Genomic DNA, 9,022 nt, shown 5'->3' with positions numbered 1-9,022 from the left:
GTCAAGAAGTGAGGGAAGAGCCACGCACCCTAAAGCCTCCAGGCAACAAAAGTACACTCTCAGTGGCTGGTGAATGAGAAATCTGTGGCTGGTTTTCAAAACAGGATACAAGGGCTGGGACAAATGTATAACATCTGTGCTCCTTCTGTCATAAAAGACTTACGCTACTTTTTTCTTTCTTTCTTTTTTTTTTTTTCTCGTAGTAAGCCTCATTTCTATTATTGTTTTGCCAGTTTATAGTAGCAAGGCTTGGTGCTTGTTTTCAGCTGTGGGAGGGAGCGCTGGGCAAGGAGAGGGCACGAAGGCCCTCTCTAAAGTAGATGTAAACACTTTTTTTTTTTTTTGGTAAGATGTAATGCTAGGAAGCTTAATAGCTGTCCTTCCAGGCCACACTGCTATGAACTAGGTGTATTTCAAGCAAGATCTTCCTCGGTCACAGGATTAGGTCATATTTGGGAGATATGTCCCTCCACATAATGGCATATAAACATCTGTGTCCAGTTACATATCAGAGGAGGAATTACAATGCAAGTCATTTGCTGAACTGTGTCTTTTAATGAGATTGCTGTGAGCTCTACCCTGCTTCTCAACCCGAATTGGTGAGCCAATTTGTCAAGCAGGATTCAAAAGTAGGACAAGATCTGCAGGAGATGAAATGTGTCAGGTGAAGTCCTGACCGCAGTGGGTCATTCATCAGATGAGCTACGTGAGGTTCTCAGTTAATGCACAAGGTTATCACAGAATCATGGAATGGTCTGGGTTGGAAGGGACCTTAAAGAACATCTAATTCCAACCCCCCTGCCACAAGCATGGACACCTCCCTCTGGACCAGGTTGCCCAAAACCTCATCCAAGCTGGCTGTCAGCACTTCCAGGGATGGGGCATCCACAGCTTCTCCGGGCAACCTGTTCCCTCAAACTCTCACAGTGAAGAATTTCTTCCTTTTATCTAATCTAAACCTACTCTCTTTTAGTTTAAAACCATTATTCTTTGTCCTGTCACTACACACCCTGACAAATAGTCCCTCCCTGACGTTCCTGTAGGCCCCCTTTAGGTACCGGAAGGCAGCTGTAAGGTCTCCCTGGGGCCTTCTGTTCTCCAGGCTGAACAACCCCAACTCCCTCAGCCTGTCTTCATAGGAGAGGTGCTCCAGCCCCTTGATCATCCTTGTGGCCCTCCTCTGGACTTGTTCTAATATATCCATGTCTTTCTGTGCTGGGGGCCCCAGAGCTGAACGCAGCACTCCAGGTGGGGTCTCATGAGCAGAGGGGAAGAATCGCCTCCCTCGCCCGGCTGGTCACAATTCTTTTGCTGCAGCTCAGGATACAGTTGGCTTTCTGGGCTGTAAATGCACATTGCTGGCTCATGTTCAGGTATCCTTCACTTCCGTCAATCACCTGTTACCAGCAAAGCATTGGATAAATTCCACAGGACTGAGAAGAATATGCTTAAAATACTGTGTTTAGAGAAGTATTTAAGATTTTAAGTTTTTTTGTTTGTTTGTTTTTTGTTTGTTTGTTGTTTTAATTGTGAGTGTATCTATAGAAATAATTCTTAAATAATTAGTTAGAGGGTGTCACAGAAAACTGATATTTATTATAAATAAGTTGTGGCTATACTTCCCTTTAGTACTAAATATAGGATGCATGAGACTAATCTGAGTGCTGAGTTATCATGCCTTTATGGTCTTGCAAAAATCAGTCTGGGCAACTGAATAACAGAGGAGGCTCTAAGCTCTTCGAATTTACCTAATGATTTGCACCAGAAGTTGCACAAAAAAATACCTCAGAAAAGCAACAGGAAGATGATGTACCTGATCGTTATCCTTAACAGGAAGGAGGTCATCTGATAACTTTCTACTACAATAGTTTTTGAAGCACACCATAACTTCTTGCTCTCAGTTCTTTATCTGGTGAAGCTTCATAACTGAATATAATGTAGGACAGATATAAAAAAACTACTGAAGCTGACTTTAAGTCTGTGATTTATAATTTTTTGTTGCATGCATGTTTAAATGGACATTTCAGGATATTAGTTAAACTATCATTAACTGCAGATCCCACAGACTTTTGTGCTAGACTTGTAAAGATTTGATGTAGTCCTAACGGAAAAAAATAGCTTTCTAATTTTTAGAAGTCATAAAGAGACAGAGTATGGATAAAGAAATTGTATGGGTGCAAAACTGACTGAGTGACAGAAAGGACAGGGCGGTTAATTTGATGAATTTAGCATTGTACTAACGTTCTGATGGTTTTAAAGATCAGTATTTAATAGGCAAGTTCAAGCTCAAGCATGTTACCTGTGTATTGAAACTGAATGCATATCGCCAATCTTCTATTTACACCATTACCATCAGCTTCAACAAAGATCATTGTACAGTTCCTATGCATCTAAAACTTTATTATAACTACAGAGTAGAATATTAGATAAAATTCTGACTTTATGTAAATTTTTCATCCAGACCTTACAGGACAGGGTGGGTGAACAGTCACCTTACAGGTATGCGTATCGTTGAAACCAAATCAGAGTCATAAAGGTTTCTTTATAAATTAACAAAAAGCACACAAACATGTATGACACAGTGAGAAAAGAAAGAGAGAGAAGGAAGATACTGGTTTTCAATTGAAAGTCTCTTTGATGAAATAATAACTTTTTACTCTGAATTTTTATTTAGATATAGTGCATTATGCTTCAGTAATATAATTCCAAAAGATCACTGGAGTTGCCATGGTCCCCAGGTTTTCTCACCTGTTTGTGAATTTGATTGAAGAACTTTTCTTTAATCCTCAATGGCAACTGCACATGGCCTTCACAAATGCTAGCAAGTATTCCAATTTGCAGAGCTTGTCACAGGCATTTATATTTTCGGTCTGCTTTCTTCACGTTTCCCACCCATTAAAGCCATCAAGCTTTCTTAGACAATTTTACCATATGCTGTTTTTGCTTAAAAAAGTATATAGATGCTTTCTTCTTTTATTGTGCCCCTTCCAACTAAAAATATTTTGGTCTTCTAAAACTATCTTGATTTTTATTTTCATTGTAAATGCATTGACGTAAATTTCCACCTTTGTCAGATCCTTCTGGAAGCACGTCGTTATTCTGTTCCTATGTGCATTGATGTTACAACTTAGTGTACCGGTATGGTTTACTGACCAACAAGTCAGAAATGAAAAATGTATGTTGGAACTGTCTACATTTAAGAAGAATCCAATGACAAAGGAAGAAAAATGATACAAGGTTTAGGATTTGGTATTACGGCACTAGTGAGGACTCACTGATCTATTTGAAGCAAGTGAGCTGCATTGGTTCTGGTACTCCCAATATACTTCAGTCACCAGGGCCAGAGTCTCTACTGCCCTCTTACTTATGCAGTAATTTGCAACCACACAAATGGCACATAAATGCTGCCAGGCTTCTATTGACCTTAATGGCCTGTGTTCAGCTGGAGGTAATCTATAGATTTCACTTAAAAACCCAGTTGTTAAGGCAAATACTGAACTTCAAGTAAAACAAGAGAAATGAAAAAAGAAAAAAAAAAAAGGGCAACAAATGCTTCTCTTCACAACACACAGTAGTTATCTTACGCTTCTTGATGACCTCAGAAATTTTCTAAACTACCTTTCCAAGGGATTCTGTTTGCAAAACACCTCCTCACACTTCTCTAGAAAAGCCTACATAGTTTTCAATTATTTCCAGATACATTACTGAGATGAATCTGTTACTAGTTCCTGGGTATGCAGGTAATCAGCAAATCTGAAGTCATTTTAGGTATTATCCTGGAATGAGAAATGCCTGGTCTATTCTGGAAATTCTTCCCATTCTGAGCTGCACAAACATTGCTATTGTTAAGGGCATTTCTTTTTATTCAGCTGAGAAATGGAGTTGCAGCACATAGCTGGGGCTTCAGCTGCAGTAGTTTTGAAGCTGATTCCCAGGCATAGAATGGAAGACGCCAAAGTATTAAATTCAAGAATAGATGAAGTATTTGTGCTTGTCCTTGAGCTGAAAATTTCTAATGAATATACAGCAAATGGCATAATTGCTATATAATAGGCTGAATTATGACAACACTGTATGAGATCACTAGTAATTTTATATGATTGCAAGCTGGATTAAAGCAAGTTGATATAATTGGAAGTAACTAATTTTTCATTTCAGAGAATTACAAGAAATCTACAGGTGCCTTTATCTGAGCTGGCAGCAGAGATTAAGACAGTCATACCCAAACACAGGTAATATCTCTGCCTAAAAGAAAGAAAAATGACAGCTGCTCAGAAGTTTCTCAGGGACTACCACGGGCTTTTCCAAGAGCTGTTTTGATCCAGTGGTGTCTGCAAGGATGAGAGAGAGTCCAGGTGGTTAAAGCGGCAGGCAGACCTCAGAGCAGTCTAAACAAATAAAACAGTATGGTCCTAAGAAGAGAAATTTGTGGGATACTTGGTGAAAAAGAGCTCGGTGATGATGAAAACCAATTCCATTTGTCTGATTCTCTGTATGTTCAAGCAAGCAGAACTCTGTACATTCTTGTTAGTATAGAAAACTGTACTGGAAATGAGGGTCTTTCATGATTTTTCCTTTTAAAGACAACTAATCTGCATCAAATTCAACACATATACTGCACAAACCTTTTGCATTAGTGAGAGCAAAATCAATGGATGCATGTACATCACTATAGAAGGAATATTTGCATTAGATCATGACTGAAGTTGTTCAGACAAATGAGCGTTTGCTTTATGCCTTACAATATGGCTACCTTACACATTTTGCTGAGCATCCCTTTTGACATGCTAAGCAAGTGTATAGGAACTGGCTGTTTTCATCCAGCTGATATATAATTGAGGTACCAAAAGTTTGTTTTTTTTTAAAAAAAAAAAGTAGAATGAATTGAGTATGCTGGGGAGAACGTTTATTCAGTCATTTACATCATTTTCCATATGATTTTATCAACCATGGCTTCTCACAGCATTCCCAAAAAGAAACAGTCAAGGAGGGAGGTTTTGGAAATGGAGAATAGTGGGTTTTTTAGCCAGTTATTCCCAAGTGATAAACTCCATGTAGCTCTGTAGGGAGCCTCTAATATTTTCTTCCTTGCCCAACACCTTCACACTTAGAGGATTTCCCATTGCATTTATGCATTTCCCATTGAATAAAACAAGTCTTACTGCTGAAACACGTAGTGGGAGCCAAGCTGGCCTCAACAAGAGATCAGCTTAATCTGAAGAATGTGATGGACTTTCGCCAAAACAGAGAAGGAAGCCAGGCCCTGAAAAGTCCTGTAGACCAAACCGGTAATAAAAATTGAATGTAAGAATGTGAGATTAATGAGGGCGACTGGTAAAATGTCTGATACAATAGAGAGCTCTTAAAATCCTTTAAAGTACTATGAGTAGGTGGCCCAGTTCAAGGAAATTACACATCAGGACAAAAATCACTGTTGTCCACTTCCAGAATTTCTGTGACAGAAATCTGGCAGAGCTATCACAGTGCCATTGGAAGAAAAGCAGGCATTGACTTGGGGAGAACCACTCAGTGAAAGAACTACTAGAGCATATTTCTAGATCAGAAAAAAATAGCAACCGTACAGTATTATAACCCTATTTTGAAAAACAGAAAAGGTGAAGATTCTTGTTTTAACTTGCTACAGGATGTATTAATTGAGGCCTTTAGGGGTGACTTCTAGTGCCTAGGTAGTGATTTTACTGTACAATAACAATGATAGGTTTTTAAAAATCTCAGGCATGTTTGGACTGGTTTTGACTCTAATCAAAACAGCGAATGATTAAGTCCAATTTTGCTTTGTGAATATGCTGTTTATTCATGGAGATGTACTTATAAGTACATAAAATGCCATGAAACTCCAGCATGTGCTGCAAAAAGACAGTTTACATTTCTGAAAAAATGTAACACTTACAGGCAAATGTACATGCCCTGTAGGCTGGCAAGCATGGTCATGACACTGGCATTTAACTGGAAACTCATTTAAATAGAGAGGGCAAGGAGACCAGCCTCCAATGGTCTGAGGTAAAAGACAAACACCCAAAGAATGTTTCAGCTGCAGCTGAGGAGCTGCTTCAGTTTCATAACAGCAACTGTAGTGAGTAGTTGAATTTCTTTGGATTATCTTAATTATTTTGAATGCCCTGATCTGTTAAAATATTAGTCAATGTAATCACATTCGTTCTTCAATAAAAAAGTCAAGCTGTATTGCTATATGCATTCCAAAATGCCCAAATGCATAGAGAAGTATTACAGGAGGAAAATAATTTTATTTATCTGTATCGGCAATGAGCAGTGAATGTCTAAGCAACAACAACCTTCATAAATTAAGAATGTCCCAGAACTATATGTTTTAAATGCAGGTCTCATACTTTTGGGGTGTGGGGCATGGAAAACCACTGAGGTGACTAATAGACTTATTCTGAAGTATATGCTCATAGGAAATCTTTTTACAAAATCAAGAATTCTAACTAGGACAAGCCCACATCAGCATCAAGCATAGCAGGAAGATGTTGACAGACATATTTAGGACACCATAAACATGACTTCCATAACAAGTGATTATATGGATGCCATCTGGAAATCACAGAAAGGGAGTTGGATGAGCTTCTGTTGAAGTTGCTGTCTATTTTTCCTCCTATTTTTTTTTGTGCAGGTTCCTGACTGTGATTATTTTTATATCATAAAATTTCTCTTATCCATACACAGTCTTATCACACTTATGGATGGAGGAGTTCTGAAAGTTAAGGGCTTTAGGGGAGCAAATGTTTAGTTCTGCAGGATTTCATGAAAATGATTTAAGCTGGCTGGCTTTGCCACCATTTGTCATAGAATCACAGAACCATAGAATCATTTAGGTTGGAAAAGACCTCCAAGATCATCTAGTCCAACCTTTAACCCAGTACTGAACAGTCCACCACTAAACCATGCTACTAAGTTCTACATCTACATATTTCTTGGAGACCTCCAGGGATGGTGGTCTCGACCATTTCCCTAGGCAGCCTATTCCAATGCCACACAACCCTTTCAGTGAAGAAATTTCTCCTAATATCAAACCTAAACCTCCCCTGGTGCAACTTGAAGCCATTTGCCCTCGTCTTATCACTTGGTGCTTGGTAGAAGAGCCTGATCCCCACCTCACTACAAGTACCTTTAAGGTAATTGTAAAGTACAATAAGGTCTCCCCGAGCCTTCTTTTCTCCAAGCTAAGCAACCCCAGCTCCCTGAGCCACTCTTCATAAGACTTGTTCTCCAGACCCCTCACCAGCTTCATTGCCCTTCTTTGGACATGCTCCAATGTCTTTCTTGTAGTGAGGGGCCCAAAACGGAACAGAGTATTTGGGGTGCAGCCCCACCAGGGCCGAGTACAGAGGGACAGTCACTTCCCTAGCCCTGCTGACCACACTATTTCTGATCCAAGCCAGGATGGCTTCTTGGCCACCTTGGCCAGGTGGCCTTCTTGGCCACCTGGGCACCCTGCTGGCTCACATTCTGCCAGTTATCGACCAATATCCCCTGGTCCCTTTCTGCCAGGCAGCTTTCCAGCCACTCTTCTGCCAGCCTGTACTTAGGGACATGGTGTAGTGGGTGATACTGGTGATAGGGAGGTGGTTGGATCAGACGATCTTGGAGGTCTTTTCCAACCTTAATGATTCTATGATTGCATGGGGTTGTTGTGCCCCAAGTGCAGGACCCAGCCCTTAGCCTTGTGGAACCTCATACAGTTGAGCTTGGCCCATTGGTCCAGCCTATCCAGATCCTCCTGCAGAGCCTTCCTTCCCTTGAGCAGATCAACACTTGTACCTAACTTGGTGTCGTCTGCACACTTACTGAGGGTGCACTTGATCCCTTTGTTCAGATCATTGATAAAGATATTGAAGAGAACTGGTCTCAGTACTGAGCCCTAGGGGACTCCACTAGTGACTGGCCTCCAACTGCATTTAACTCCATTCACCACGACTCTCTGGGCCCAGCCATGCAGCCAGTTTTTAATCCAACAAAGCATACATCTGTCCAAGCTTTGAGCAGACAGCTTCTTCAGGAGAATGCTGTGGGAAATGGTGTCAAAAGCCTTACTGAAGTCTAGGTAGACCACATCCACAGCCTTTCCCTCATCCACTGAGCACATCACCTTGTCATAGAAGGAGATCAGGTTCGTCAAGCAGGACCTGCCTTTGATAAACCCATGCTGAGTGGGCCTGATCGCCTGGTTGTCCTGTAAGTGCTGCGTGATGGCACTCGAGATAATCTGGATAATCTCTGCTCCATGAGCTTTCTGGCACCAAGGTCAGACTGACAGGCCTGTAGTTTCCTGGATCCACCTTCCAGCCCTTCTTGTAGATGGGCATCACGTTTGCTAGCCACCAGTCGACTGGACCTGTCCTGACAGCCAGGACTGCTGAAAAGCAATGGAAAGCAGTTTGGCGAGCACTTCCACTAGCTCCCTCAGTACCCTTGGGTGGATACCATCTGGCCCCATAGACCTGCATACGTCTAAGTGGAGTAGCAGATTGCTAACCATTTCTTTGTGGATTATGAGGGTTTCATTCTGCTCCCTGTCCCTATATACCAGCTCAGGGGGCTGAGTACCTGGAGAACAACTGGTCTTGCTGCTAGAGACTGAGGCAAAGAAGGCATTATGTACCTCAGCCTTTTCCTCATCTCTTGTCACTGTTTCCCCCCATCCAATAAAGGATGCAGATTCTCCTTTGTCCTCCTTTTCTTGTTTATGTATTTATAAAAGCGTTTTTTTATTGCTTTGAACAGCAATAGCTGTTGGGCTTGGCCCTTTTAATTTTGTTCCTGCACAGCCTCGCAACATCTTTGTAGTCCTTCTGAGTGACCTGCCCCTTCTTCCAAAGGTCATAAACCCTCTTTTTCTTCCTGAGCTCTAGCCACAGCTCTCTGTTCAGCCAGGCCAGTCTTGTTCTGTGCTGGCTCATCTTTTGGCATGTGGGGATGGCCTGCCTCTGTGCCCTTAGGATTTCTTTCTTTCTCCTTTGTCCTTCAGAACTGCCTCCCAAGA

The sequence above is a fragment of the Cygnus olor genome, chromosome 1 (genome assembly GCF_009769625.2).
Source record: "Cygnus olor isolate bCygOlo1 chromosome 1, bCygOlo1.pri.v2, whole genome shotgun sequence".
In the NCBI taxonomy this organism is placed as follows: Eukaryota; Metazoa; Chordata; class Aves; order Anseriformes; family Anatidae; genus Cygnus; species Cygnus olor.
This window is presented reverse-complemented; position numbering follows the sequence as displayed.